Genomic DNA, 16,006 nt, shown 5'->3' on the forward strand with positions numbered 1-16,006 from the left:
ATGCGCTACCCGTTGCCACCCCTGGCCACCCAGCCGCCTGGCCGCGCGCCGGTCAAACCCCAACCCCCCTATCTCAGCTCGGGAGGGGCGCTGTGGCCACATGCCTTGGCCACATGCCTTGGCCATTTTCCCGGGACAGCCTAGGGCCACATCTTGTCGACGCATGAGGAGCAAGCAAGCTAAGTGTGTCAGCTAGTGTGGTAGTAACTTGGGAAATGAGGAAAGTAAAAGAAAGAGGGCAGTAGAAATGAATACTATTACAGTGTGATGGGTACCGGTGGATATTCCCGGTAAGAGTTATCTCAGAGCCTCGCCAGGCTAGAAAAGCAGCTGAGGGACAGCTGTCAGGTGGATCCAGGTGTTGGATAGGGGCGGTACCTGGAGATAGATATTATACACGGGACCACACTGTATGTTAGTATGTTAGTAGACTGACTAGAGTATGTAACCAGTCAGTGTAGAGATTTACCATATAAGTGATCCAGCCCCTCGATTCTATATAATCGTTCAGACTGGATTAATGCCATAGAGTACCATAAAATTATAATCATTAGAGGTAGGCAGGGATGTCAGTGGGGACCCCTGAAGTCAGTGTAGTAGTTACATATTACTTGGTGATATAATTTTCATTGATTATGTGAATGCCATTTCTATGTGTTCATTTGCATGTTTATGTACTGTGTTGTGTGGTAAGTCAGTAGGTGTGATTGCTGACTGATTGCCTAATGATGTCATTAGCATGTGGGGTATGCTGACGGCATCATTATGTTGCAGGTTTGTGCAGTATTGTTATCAGTTTATACGATATTATTGCCCCAGGAACTGTGTTGAGGGTTTAAGGGACCTCTAGGATTATTCAGGGGAATTCACAGTACTTAATGAGAGCAGGCAATTGATGGGTTAATTGCCTGGCTGAAGTATGTGTGTGTGTTCACAGTAGTCCTTTGCAATCGGGTGCAAGTAAAAGAGGGGGGGGGGCAGTAATATTAGTATACTTTTGTGTGTTGCACAACCATGTGTCATTATTGTGTGGGCACAGTAATTAGCGATTTGCAGTAGCCGCAACCATATGTGGGCAGTGCTGTTATGATGTTGCATGCCATTGTAGTGTGACCTATGTAACGCTGGGGATACTTTGTTTCTTTAAGTTGTGTTGAGGACTTAAGGATTCAGTGAGTTAATTAAGTAAGGGGTAATTAACTGGATAAGGGGTGCACACTTAGTATTGTGGAGTGAGTGGGGGCTGTTAAGAGAGAACAGTGTTGAGCTAGAATGAGATACGTCTCAGGAGCAATTAATTGTCCATGTGACAATTAATTGACCACTCTAGCTAATTATGTAATTAGCCTTCTCATCATGAATTCACGTAGTGGGAGAGGATCTGTCAGTACTTGTGTTAACGTAATATGCTCGAGACTAATTACCTTTCAGGGGTATAGCAATTAGTGGCTCAGGTTAATTAGTGGAGTAATTAACATTGGAGAGCTCCGGTGACTCGGTAAAGCGAGGTCATGGAGCTAGCATAAATCGTTGTATTAATCATATCCTGTCTGAGGACAGTGGATTATTGGCACATCTTGTTAATTAGGGTAATTAACTCCTTTCCCGTGAATTCACAGTGTTTGATGAGACCTGCTTAGGCAGTGCGGAGTGAGTCGTGTTTATGGATGATTAATTATCGGTCCTGGTGACAGTTAATTAATTGCTCGGAAGTAATTAGTGACCTAATTAGGGTAATTAACACTCACTAGTAATTTTTTTGACAGACTGTGGAGAAGCTACCAAGTTAGGGTAGGCTTAGTTTACGTAACTCAATGGGGATGTAATTAGTGGTCCGTTTGACCTTAATTGAGAATTACTCACTGAATACTTGCAAGGAGTCAAGTGTGGTGTAATATATGTTGAGTTATTGGAGTTATTGTTAACAAGAGAGAGACAAGAGTTAAAGATTAACGTAGAGTATCATCCTGTTGTTGTCTAGTGGGAGACAATTGTTTGTGATTACCGTAGTACTTTGTTGCTGACTGCTGCGATCAGTCAATTAACGTAATTAATCACTTAAGGCAATTTCTTTTGGTTGTCGTCTGGTGACGAGAGTAGAGTCATCTAGGGATCTGTGGAGCTGTGTCCCAGAATCCCGCCTTGCCTATCTGTGTTAATGGTTACAACAGGGCAACTTCTTGTTGGGAGTTGCAAAGAGTGTTCACACTGGGTTGTGATAGGGGGGAGTCACTGTTGGACTCCCGCCTAGTTACGTGGGTCTCTCCTGGGGGGCGGGAGGACCCCTGAGTTTGTGATTATAGTAGCTCTCAGGGAAACCGAGACACTATTGATTGCCTGCTTGTGTCTTTGTCTTCAGTGGATATCCTTCATTTGTTCAGTTAGTTCATGTTGTCAGCCCGAAGTGTCAGCAAGATGGAGCCTGCTGTCACTTCACGAGGGGCTGTTGAATAGCTGTGTTGCAAATGCCACTTGATGTACAATAACGTAACCATTCGCTGTGGTGTAACTTAGTCTGTGATATTTTTCTTTGATTTGCAATATTGCGTCATCAGTGGGCACACCTGTGTTCAGGTTAGTTCAGTATGCAGCCTCACAGCAAGGGTTGCTATTTAGCTGTTTGTTATCATGCCACTGGATTGACATTAACGTAATGTAAACTCGGTAATGTAGTAGTTAGTCTCTTGTTATTAATAAATTGTTATGTTGTAGAAAACAGTCTTTGATGTCAACCCTTCAACCATATTATTCCACCATATTTCTGCATATTATTAAATGTTGATGTAATCTTGATAAGGCGGCTGTTCTTGGGAATTCGAATTCCAATTCATAGCGCCACATCAAATATAAATATTTGATTGTGAGAACCCGTCGGTTACCCTTTATTAGTTTAACGTCCTGTTTAACTAGGAGGAGCCAGCGGCCTATTGTGGACAGGTTTTCACCTTTGGTGGTGGAGGCCTGGCGGTTTGCTCCCGCTTTTCCTTTTTCTACTGGACTCATTCTTAACTGCCGTGAGCAGACTTTAAACTTGTAGTCCACCTCCTAAGGGAGGTAGGCGTAGAGAAAAATCTCACACTCAGTTTCCACCTGTGTCCCCTTGTTCGCGTACCACCAGTGTTGAATAGTTTATCCTTGTCTATCCAGTCGATTCCCCTGAGAATTTTGTAGGTAGTGACCATGTCTCCCCCTTACTCTTCTGTCTTCCTGTGTCGTAAGGTGCATTTCCCGCAGCCTTTCCTCGTAACTCATGCCTCTTATCTGGGAATAGTCTAATGGTATACCTTTGAACTTTTTCCAGCTTCGTCTTGTGCTTGACAAGGTACGGGCTCCATGCTAGGGCTGCATACTCCAGGATTGGTCTTACATATGTGGTATACAAGATTCTGAATGATTCCTTACACAGGTTCTTGAACGCTGTTCTGATGTTAGCCAGCCTCGCATATGCCGCAGACGTAATCCTTTTTATGTGGGCTTCTGGAGACAGGTTTGGTATGATATCAACTCTTAGATCTTTCTCTCTGTCCGTTTCATTAGGAACTTCATCTCCTATTCTGTATCCTGTGTCTGGCCTCCTGTTTCCACTGCCTAGTTTCATTATTTTGCATTTACTTGGGTTGAACTTCAACAGCCATTTGTTGGACCATTCACTGAGTCTGCCTAGGTCATCTTTTAGCCTCCTACTATCATTCTCTGTTTCAATCCTCCTCATAATTTTTGCATAAGCAAACATTGAGAGAACGGAGTCTATACCCTCTGGGAGATCATTTACTTATATCAGAAACAGTATATGTCCAAGGACTGACCCCTGCGGGACTCCACTTGTAACATCTCGCCAATCTGTGACCTCACCCCTCATATTGACTAGTTGCCTAATGTTGCTTAGGTACTCCTTTATCCTATGGAGTACCTTCCCTTTCACTCTAGCCTGCATCTCCAGCTTTTTCACTAGCCTCTTGTGTGGTACTGTATCAAAGGCTTTCTGGCAATCCAAAAATATGCAGTCTTCCCACCCTTCTCTTTCTTGCCTGATTTTTGTTACCTGGTCGTAGAATTCAAGTAACCCTGTGAGGCAGGACTTGCCATCCCTGAACCCATGTTGATGTTGTGTTACAAAGCTCTTTCGCTCCAGGTGCTCCACTAGCTTTCTTCGCACAATCTTCTCCATCAGCTTGCATGGTATGCAGGTTAGGGACACTGCCCTGTAGTTCAATGCCACCTGTCTATCCTCTTTCTTGTATATCGGGGCAACGTTAGCTGCTTTGCAAATTTCTGGCAGTTCCCCTGTTGCCAGTGATTTGTTATACACTATGGAGAGTAGCACAGTTCTTCCGCTCCTTCCTTTAGTATCCAAGAGGAGATTCCATCTGGGCCTATAGCCTTTGTCACAATCACTGCCCCTCCCACTCACCCCCTGGTCTACTGCCCCTCCCACTCACCCCCTGGTCTACTGCCCCTCCCACTCACCCTCTGGTCTACTGCCCCTCCCACTCACCCTCTAGTCTACTGCCCCTCCCACTCACCCCCTGGTCTACGGCCCCTCCCACTCACCCTCTGGTCTACTGCCCCTCCCACTCACCCTCTGGTCTACTGCCCCTCCCACTCACCCCCTGGTCTACTGTCCCTCCCACTCACCCTCTGGTCTACTGCCCCTCCCACTCACCCTCTGGTCTACTTCCCCTCCCACTCACCCCCTGGTCTACTGCCCCTCCCACTCACCCCCTGGTCTACTGCCCCTCCCACTCACCCCCTGGTCTACTGCCCCTCCCATTCACCCCCTAGTTTACTGCCCCTCCCATTCACCCCCTGGTCTACTGTCCCTCTCACTCACCCCCTGTGTAACAAACTAGGCTGTTGTAAGAATTATCCAGAGTGGTTTATCGACAAAAGAGAATGGGAAGCTGAGCCGCATGGTGACCTGACCCCCAGGGGAATTCGCGGTGGAAATAACCAACGCTTTGTTCATAGCTGCGTATAATGAACCATCCTATAGTATTCAGCAATTTAGAGAAAATTAGCCTTTATTCATTTTGCATTAAAATTGTATTGTATGTATTGTACTGGATACAAGATCAAGAGTATTCTAATTATTGAGTTTAAGTCACCATCAGTGACGTCACGAATCGGATCTAACTTTTAAGGCGGAGTGACCGGCGGTCATAGGTCATCAGGGGTTGACAGGTCTACTATTTCTACTATTTCTACAAGTTTTAATAACCATTTTTGTGATCGGGAACAGCTCTGCCGTTAGATGTTTGTAATTTAATTCAGTAAAATAATTCAACCAGTCTGGATCAATTCAGTATAAACAGAGGATAATTGTTATAACTTAACCTTGCTAAAGTAACTGGGTAAGCGATGCGGAACAATACAATACTCTGTCTGGGGTAGTCCAGACAAGGAAAAAATCAGTGTGGTCACGGAAGCAGCTAGGAGAGGTCAAACATCTTACCTCTCCCCTAGACCAGCCAAGACATCCAGCTGGTCGCCCAAGGTATAGTTGCTATTGTTAATTATAGAAATAGTCTTCTCATTTGCCACTCAGGTCAAGTAGGGAGTGTTAAAGTAATAGGGAGTGAACATATTTAGATTTTGTTTTAGTTTTCTTTTAATAAATTAAATTTGTTATTAATTTGCATTTTATTGTTTCCATGTGTTTTATGTGTATACTTGTCCTGGTCACGTGGTCCACACGAGGCAGAGTTGCATTGGGCGCCGATTCTAACATCGAATCGGAATTATCATTACCGTGTAATTTATTCCACACTCAAGGTCATCGTTTATAGTGGGGATCAAGCCCCTAGGTTGATTAATTAGCGTGATCGATCCAGACCTCGATCATTGCTCTTGTATTACTGGTCTGGTGGTGGCAGCAGAGGTGACTCTAGGGTTTTGTTCAGAGCTTAGGTCACGTCATACTGGGTGTAGAATCCTAAGTCGGTCAATCGTCTTAGGACCACGTGGCGTGGAGTTGGCTTTGGTAAAAGTTTTGGAGTCCCTGGGTTTAGAAATAAAAGTAAGAATACGGGTAGAGGGAGTAGAAAGAAGGAAGTAAAGAGAGAGGAACCCAAACCCGTGTTACAATGGTGCACAGCGGTGGTTTCAACAATTTTGTTTGAAATTGTTGAAAGGCTCACGCGTCTAGCCGTTCGAACACGTGCGCGGATGCTAAGGAAACAGCCGCGGGCCAGGATTAGCAGTGCGCCCCACAAGTGCGTTTGAGTGGGGATTGGCGAATCTTGGGTCATGCGGGCTGATATGATTAAGGTTTAGTTAGTAAGATTAGGCTGTTAAAATTAGATTTATTGAAAAGGAGACCGCTCCGAGCTGATTGGACTGGGTACCATACTCGACCCATTGCAATTAATTCAGAGGTGTTGGGAGCCGCCATACTCTCAACAGCAGTTCCTTGAGGGCTGTCGGGGGCGGATATATCTGTGGGACGCCAGTAGATAGTCCGAGGGCGTTATTAGACGACCCAAAACGCTAGGAAAAACGTAATCCGTGAAGGGCGTTGCGGCCTCCGAGGGACGGACTAGTAACCTACCTAGCAGCGATTCAACAACTAAGTGATCGCACACTTAGTGGAGGTTGAGTCGTCCCTAGTCATAATTGTTGCTGAAAGCTGCGTGTCGCTCTGTTGGAACCTAGATGGTGTGGCCTCTAGGCTAGGTGTGGTACGGCGAGCCGGTAGGAACGATTATAAGATTAAGTCGAGTGCATTTTTTAATTAAGTATACTTAAATTTATAAAGTAATTTCCGTTTATTTGCGTTGTTCTAGATTAATTTTTTTTCCCTAAATTCAATCCCCGGTTAAAATTTTTTCAAAGTGTTTAGCATTTTCTTGCATATTAGGCTAAGTGCGTACATTTTTTTGCTATTCCCTGTTGTATTAGTCTAAGTCAGAGGCGTTGTTACTAGAGTGTAGTTAATCCTCTGGACTTAGGGCTATGTGTCGGTCACGATAGATAAGTGAAGGAGTTTAAGGGATAGTAAGTTGCGTGTAAATGTTATTTGTCCGCGGAATATTTCTAAGTATTTTGGGATAAGTTTTCGGCTAAGTCGATGTCGGAAAGTCGTTAACTGTAATTAATTTGTATTCATGGGTCACGTGTATGATCTGGGCGTCATTAGGATTCCCCAGTCGATGCGTGTGATATTTTCTAGTTGTTACCAGTAAGACGGTAGAATTGTGTTTGTAGACTTAGAATTCTGTTTTCAGTAGAAACGTAGGTGGAAAATTTTCTAAGTCCAGCTTGGGCTAGAATCTGACTTTTTGGCGGAAATTCGAATTTTCATGTTTTGTGTATATTCGGGGGCCAGTCTTACTCTCTAGTGCGCGCAAGGGACGTAATTCTGTCCGTAAGCATTAAACAGTGATAATTACATTTTTGCCGAATTTAGTTATTTTTCGAGAAAATCGTGTTGTAATTTTGTCAGAGTCCATTTGAGGTGAAAATCTCGGATTTTGACGAAAAATCGAATTAGTGAGTGTTGAAACCGCCCGATGTGTCAGTATTGTTCTGCATACAACGTCAGTAGTAAATAATAACGTATTTATATCTGGGAACGAGAAACCCAAATTTTTGTGAATTAAACGAGTTTTGTGATATTTGGGGTGATAGAAAATTTTTCCCTCGGAGTCAGAAAAATTGGCAGAGTCCAACAATGGAGTAAAAACGCAGTTTTTGATAAAAATTCAATTTTTAGTAAGCATATATAGGTCCTGGGTGTCTATATTAATCGCTAGAGCGGTTTATTAACGTAAAACTAGTTATTTTCCTTCAGAACAAAAAAAATTTTGATTTTTCAGCGTTTAAGCGAAAAAGCGCGGGACTTAGTTTTTTTTCAGCGCAGCTGGTCCCGCTCCATCAGTCATCAGGGGCCACGCTGCTCACTTCAAGCGCGTTTAGTATTCAAGTACAGTAAATATTCTTTATTAATCCATCACGAGTGCTGTGCGTTAGTTGCGTTATCATTTAAATTGTTTTATATAAATTAGATTCTTTAATTTTTTTTAACGTAAAGGACTTAGGTCAGCAATAGAACTGCGGGATATTTCACGGGCAGACACGAGTGCGGGGCAGACACTCATTCATTGGATTCACTTCAGCGATTCTCTCGATAAATCGTTGTATTTCCTATTTTGGGAATTTAGTAGTTTTCTCTTAGAATAGAGTTGTGATTTTTTTTTTTTTTTTTGTAAGATCACGGTTGTAGTGAGTCCGGGTCGAGGGTGTACTAAAGGGTAGTTTAGAAGAGACGTGGCACACCAGGAATCACAGGAAATGTTTAACCCAGATAATGGCCAGTCAGTAGGGACCAGTGGGAATGGGAGTGTAGAGGATAGAACCTCTTCCGACACCACTGGGGACCGCTCAGGTAGCTCAACTGGCACCACAGGTGGGGCCAGTGGGACTGAAGCGACGAGTTCACGGGTTCTGCATGGGACTGGGCAGTCGAGGGTATCTTTCCATCCCTGGAGAGATACTATTATTGACATGAGTGGGGAGTCTTGCGAGGAGTCGTCCCATGAGTGGGGAGAGCCGTCTTGGGTTCCCCCACAAATAACATCGACGCCATGCCAGCAGGGTAGACAGGGGGCCTCAGTTAGTATGGCAGGACGTCCCACTTCGCTCGGTAGAGAACAGCAACCCGTTCAACGGGAACATGAACAACCACACCAACAGCAGGAACTACCCAACATAACACCAATACCACAGCACCCACAACACCTAGGTACACCTCATCCGTCACTACAACAAAACCTACCCCATCCTCAATTCCCATACCTACCCCATCCTCAATTCCCATACCAACCCTTCCCCCAACCCCAGGCCACTCCATACCCATTCCAACCCCAGGCCACCCCATACCCATACCCATTCCAACCCCAGGCCACCCCATACCCATTCCAACCCCAGGCCACCCCATACCCATACCCATTCCAACCCCAGGCCACCCCATACCCATTCCAACCCCAGGCCACCCCATACCCACCCCAACCTCAATCCACACCCCAACCCGAGGCCACCCACACCATACCTCAGCCTCAACCCCAACCTCAATCCACACCCCAACCCGAGGCCACCCACACCATACCTCAGCCTCAACCCCAACCTCAATCCACACCCCAACCCGAGGCCACCCACACCATACCTCAACCCCAACCTCCATCCACACCCCAACCCCAGGCCACCCACACCATACCTCAACCCCAACCCCAGGCCGCCACAGCCTTAGACAGGCAGATGCGCACGGAGACGCCGGGCACTCAGTTGTCGCCATACGTAGAGGCGTTAAGTAAAGGCGAGGGAGCCAAGCCGAGGAACTGTGGCGCGGGTTCATCAGGCGGGAAGCAGCCCTCAGCTGCAAGTTCGAGCCACCCTGCGCGGGGTACCAACAGAGATCCGCGGAGGTGTTACTCCTGCTGGAAGCGCGGGCATATACAGAGGGATTGCGAAGTCACTCCTACGAAAGCATGAAAGCAGGCTCCTAGTGATGGCAGGCCTACTTTTGAGGTGAAAGTGGAAGGTGTGAGATTGACAGCTTTTGTTGATACAGGAAGCCAGGCAACAGTAATTAAAAAGTCAGCCTTCAGCAATTTTAAGTTTGCACGTCTTCAACGTTGCGCAAAGACATTAACAGCAGTCAATGGGGAAAAGATTGAGATCGTAGGTCAAGGTACAGTTAATTTTGAGATTGATGGGGAATTGCAGCCTCACACATGTACGATCGTAGAGAACCTTGATTTTCCTGGTCACATCTTAATGGGAACTGATTTTCTGTCGCGATTTAATTATTCCTTGTCTGCTCAAAAAGGGGCTAGGAACTGCAGGTTGCAGTTGGGACAGACTTCCTACCCAGTGGAGATGATCGACCATCCCCCGGTTGTAGCTTCAATTAAGAGGAAGCTGAAATATAATGCGCACTATCCAAAATTGATTTTTAAGTCTCTTCCAGACACAGTTAAGAGGTCATGCGCCTTGCATGCATTGACCAAACAGAGTTGCCCACCACATTCTGTTAAATTTATTAAAGTAGCCGTGGGACGTCACATACAACCAGGTACCACCCTTCAGGTGGCTGGGAGATGTGATAGTTTATTAATTCCTCATCACTTAGTTGTAGTGCTCGATAAAGGTGCACTCATTCCAGTTGTCAATCTTTCACATAAGACTTTTCGCTTCAGGGCAGGTGATAGGGTATCTCAGGGAACCATGGTGGAGGACACAGAAATCTTTCACCATGAGTCAGCTGAGACGCCAGCCGTCACTGCACAATGTAGTGCACTGAATATGTTGAATACTAAAACACCATCCAAAGTACAATACGAGACGAGAAATGTTGCACAGAATGTTGAGGAAGTGGAAAAATTAATTTCAGCACTTGATTTGCAACATGTTGCACAGGCAGATAGGAAGGCACTGAGAGGAGTTTTACGAAAATTCCCGAAATTGTTTGCGACAGAGGATGACCAGATTGGTCTCCTTGATAAGATCGAGCACACCATTCCAACTGGTGACCATTTGCCTGTGTACACAAGACAGTGGAGGTTGCCGGAACAGGCAAAGAACATTATCAGAGAGGAGTGCCAGAAAATGTTGAGACAGGGCGTAATAGAGCCTAGTACGTCACCATGGCTCTCTCCTGTTGTGCTAGTTCGGAAACCGGACGGTAGTTATCGTTTCTGTGTTGACTACCGGAAGGTGAACGAACTAACTAAGGGTGATGTGTATCCGTTGCCCCGAATACAGGAGATAATAGATCAATTTGGTGCTGCTAAGTATTTCTCAACTCTTGACGCAAAATCGGCGTATTGGGCGATTCCGGTGGCAGAACAGGATAGGGAAAAAACAGCATTCTCGGATGGTAGGCACACTTATCAATTCCGTAGGATGCCGTTTGGTTTGAAGACAGCGCCTTCGTCGTTTCAGAGGGCCATCAACTTTATCCTTAGTCCGGTACTGGGTAGGCATTCTTTAGCGTACCTGGATGATGTTGTGATATATTCCAGGACGTTTGAGGAACACCTGCAGGACTTGACTGAGACTTTGAAGTTGTTAGATCAGGCAGGTTTCAGGCTGAATGTTCAGAAGTGCACCCTGGCGGCTCAGAAATTCAAATTTCTGGGGTTCCAGGTGTGCCCAGACGGTATCCGACCTGACCCAGATTCTTGCCGCGCCATTGCTGACATGCCTATTCCAAGGACAGCAAAGGACGTGCGTAGGTTTTTGGGGGCGGCCGGATATTTTCGTCGTCACATTGAAGGTTTCGCTGGCATTTCAGCACCCCTGACTGATCTGACAAAGAAAAATGCGAAGTTTGTGTGGAAATCAGAACATGACGAGGCCTATCGCAAACTGAAAGACCAACTAATCACGACACCGGTATTGGCTATTCCTGATTTTGAGAAAGAGTGGGAAGTGCACACTGACGCCAGCGGTATTGCTATTGGCGGGTGCTTAATTCAGCGAGATGCGGATAATTTACCCCATCCAGTAGCCTATTTCAGTAGGAAGGTCAAAGGACCTGAAGTTCGTTATTCAGCTACGGATCGGGAGGCACTGGCAGTAGTAGAATCAGTTAGGTATTTCGAGCCTTACCTATTTCAGCGGCATTTTGTAATCTACACAGACCATCGAGCGTTAACACACATATTTAAAAAGCGAACAAAATGCCCACGAATGTCACGCTGGTCTCACGAACTTTCGGCCCACTCATTCCAGATTTTGTACAAGCCTGGTCCAGCCCATGTTGTGCCAGATACGCTAAGTAGAAATATAGCGGCAGTACAGATTAATGAAAACATTGAAACCATTCCATCGGATAAAATGAGAGAATACCAGATGAACGAGCCGAGATGGAAAGAGATTATTGAGTATTTAGAGGGAGGAAAATACCCCAAAAAGAAAGAGAATTTACCTATACATGATTTTGAGATGAAACAGGGCGTCCTGTATTATGTTAATAGCCAGAATGATAGGGCAGTATTTCAGCTAGTTATTCCGGACGCGTTGCGGTCATCAGCGTTAAAGCTTGCGCATGCTTCAAAAATTGCAGGGCATCCGGGGATCTTTAAAACGCACTTAAAAGCAAAGTCTCTATTTTATTTTCCAGGATTACTTTCTGAGGTAATCAATTTCGTGAAGTCGTGCCCTCGTTGCCAGAGGAGGAAAGGTACCCTTAAGGTACAAGCCCCACTTCAGGAATTTCCTGAAATTCGTGAACCGTTAGATCGTGTGGGGGCCGATCTGATTGATTTACACCACAGTCATTCAGGAAATAGATATGTGTTGGTGCTAGTTGACCATCTGTCTAGATACACTACACTAGTTGCATTACCTCAGAAGGATTCTCGTACGGTTGCAGATGCGTTCTTGCGTAGGTTCGTTACTGTATTCGGACCTCCTAAAGTTTTAGTCTCTGACCGGGGTCAAGAATTCAATGGGAATATATTTAGAGAAGTTTGTAAGATTTTAGAGACAACTTCGGCTTTTACAACAGCCTACCACCCACAAGCAAACGGAATGACGGAACGGACTAATCGTTCAGTCAAGGATATGCTTGCAATCCTTGCTGAACATGATGCAAACACCTGGGATGAACACCTACCCTATGTTCAGTTCGCCTTGAATACTGCCATCCACCAATCAATTAACACCCAACCACTTCATTTGTTTACTGGTAATTCATGCAATTTCCCCTCAGGTCTGCTTAACAGACATAATGTTGCATACGGGGAGGACTATCCTTCAGAGGTCCTTGGAAAAATGAGAAATGCCTGGAATATTGCAGCTGAAGCGTCCAAGAAGGCACGGACTCGGTATGCTCATTTTTATGACAAGAAAGTAAGAAATAAATTAGAATTAAATTAGAATTAATTAGAAAGTAATTAGAAATAAAAGTAAGAATACGGGTAGAGGGAGTAGAAAGAAGGAAGTAAAGAGAGAGGAACCCAAACCCGTGTTACACCTGGTCTACTGCCCCTCCCACTCACCCCCTGGTCTACTGTCCCTTTTTCATTTAAATTGGAGAAATTGGGGTGAAAGGGGGAGGGTTGGTGGGGGGTGGGTGCCCTCGGTGGGTAATTAGTAGGGGGCTGTCAGAGGATGGGGTAGGTAGGGTGTCTTTTGGGTAGAATGTGGGGGTGGTGTTCCATTTCCTGTGGCTGCTGCACTGTTTGAGGAGGGTTCCCTAATCCCCTCTGGGATTAAAGGGTTCGGGGTTGTGGTTCTCTGATTCTTTTCTCTCCCCCTGCGTTCCCTCCTTGCATCTGCTGCCCGCCTTCTCTCTTCCCTTGACGTTTCCTTCTGCAGGAATACTTTTTTGAGCTTCTGTACATTTGCTAGACCGCTCTTCCTTACTAACAGTTCCTCTTTCGTGTTTTCGCTCTTGAATACCACCTTTATCATTTGGTCTCTGTCCTTGTTATACTTTCCAAGCCTGAAAACCGTTTCAATATTTTGGTCAGTTCCCTCCATCCATACCTCTTTAAGGATCTCGGAAACTATGTCTTTGTCCTTGTCTCTCTCCTCCTTTGGACTCCTCCCTCTTTGCTCCTTAATGCCTGCTACTACTACTACTGCTCTTTTTCTCTCTATCAGTCGGCTAGTACATCTAGCTGCTTCCTGAGAGGAAGTCACTTCCATGGCAACTTCCCTTACTGCAGACCTAGCTTCAAGGTTCTTTTTTAAGCAACTCTGCAAATTAGGGTTATATTGTAAGATTCCCCTCAACAGTAAAATTACCGTCACCCTGCGGAAATGATTTGAATCTGGTGCTGGGTAGGATTTTCTTTCAAGCTCTATATTTCATCCTTTGCTGCCTGCAGCTCATCCTGCAGGTTGGATACGGTCTCTTTCATAACCCTCAGTCCTTCCCTGAATTCACTCCACATGTGTCCGATTGAATCCCTAAACAAAGAATCCTGCCCCTCCCCTTCCTCCGCGCTTGTTCCTGCCATGGTTGTCCTCCTGCATTTGTCACCCCGAGTTCGTGTCCTTGCCATGTTTTCCCTATGAGAAAGAGAGAGAGAGAGAGAGAGAGAGAGAGAGAGAGAGAGAGAGAGAGAGAGAGAGAGAGAGAGAGAGAGAGAGAGAGAGAGAGAGAGAGAGAGAGAGAGAGAGAGAGTCTGTGTGTGTGTGTCTGGAGGAAGGGGACGGTGAGGGTGTGTGGGACAGATTAGAGTGGGAGGGTTATGGGAGGGTGTGGGCCCTATGGTTGGGAGGCTGTGTGTGTACTGTTGGTGCTATGGTGGGATGGGGTGGCGGTGAGAGAAAGGGGGGGAGCTGCCTCGGTGTAGGGCGTAGTGTATTTTTCACACTTGGGTGTCATAAAACTAGTACCCACGAGAGCGGTATATTTCCCTTGAGGTTCGTTTCCGTTTGTTACCTTATGTCCAAGACTAACTAAAAATTGCAAAACACTGTATGCCGTTGATTGACTGACTTTTTTGAGAGGCCTTACCTTACCGCTAAATCAAAATATCCCACAGCAGAAACAGGTGTTTAAAGTATTGTTGACTGTCTTGTTCACCCCTTGTAGGCCTGCTGGTCTACATCCACGCCGCAGCCAGGCATAGGTCCCTCCAACTTGTCGCTATATATCACCAGTAATCTGCTTCTTGTACCCCTTAGCACCCTTTTCCCCTTTTCTTGTGTGTGTGTGTGTGTGTGTGTGTGTGTGTGTGTGTGTGTGTGTGTGTGTGTGTGTGTGTGTGTATGTGTGTGTGTGTGTGTGTGTGTGTGTGTGTGTGTGTGTGTGTGTGTGTGTGTGTGTGTGTGTGTGTGTGTGTGTTTTTGCGGAGGTTGAGCTTTGCTCTTTCGGCCCGCCTCTCAACTGTCAATCAACTGGTTACTACTTTTTTTTTTTTTTTTTTTCCACACCACACAAAAACACCCCAGGAAGCAGCCCGTGACAGCTGACTAACTCCCAGGTACCTATTTACTGCTAGGTAACAGGGGCACTTAGGGTGAAAGAAACTTTGCCCATTTGTTTCTGCCTCGTGCGGGAATCGAACCCGCGCCACAGAATTACGAGTCCTGCGCGCTATCCACCAGGCTACGAGGCCCCATACGAGGTGTGTGTGTGTGTGTGTGAGTGTGTGTGTGTGTGTGTGTGTGTGTGTGTGTGTGTGTGTACTCACCTATTTGCGCTAGCAGGATCGAGCATTGGCTCTTGGATCCCGCCTTTCCAGCCATCGGTTGTTTACAGCAATGACTCCTGTCCCATTTCCTGGCATGGGCAGGCACTACCCTGTGAGGGCCCCGCCTCCACAGGCCTACATGTCTTTAACCAATCCGGATCAGGCTTGACCATAAGGGTCAATTCCTCTTGACAGAAAACTCCAAAAACTGGGAAGACACCACCGACTTTATTGAGGAACTGCCAGCTGGGCACCCACGTTTAACTTGAGATCACAAGTTTATTAGCCCTGGAGTACTATTTTAAATTCGTCACTGGACAGATGGACGGAGAGTGAGGGGAGCACGTGGCTTCAAGCTGTTTATGACCCCGAGGGTTAGACCGTGACAAAAGACAGGGATGACCCAAAGGGAGGGAAGGCAAGCAAGAGAATGAAAGCGAGAGATAGTCACAAGACAATGTCCACTATTCACTTGACACAAGACAATGTCCACTATACACAAGACAATGTCCATTATTCACTAGACACAAGACAATGACCACTATACACTAGACACAAGACAATGACCACTATACACTAGACACAAGACAATGACCACTATACACTAGTCACAAGACGATGACCACTATACACTAGTCAAGACAATATCCACTATTCAGTAGACACAATACAATGACTACTATACACTAGACACAAGACAATGACCACTGTACACTAGTTACAAGACAATGACCACTATACACTACACACAAGACAATGACCACTGTACACTAGTTACAAGACAATGACCACTATACACTAGTCAAAAGACAATGACCCCTATACAATAGTCAAAAGACAATGACCACTATACACTA

The sequence above is a fragment of the Procambarus clarkii genome, chromosome 58, assembly GCF_040958095.1.
Source record: "Procambarus clarkii isolate CNS0578487 chromosome 58, FALCON_Pclarkii_2.0, whole genome shotgun sequence".
NCBI classification, from domain to species: Eukaryota; Metazoa; Arthropoda; class Malacostraca; order Decapoda; family Cambaridae; genus Procambarus; species Procambarus clarkii.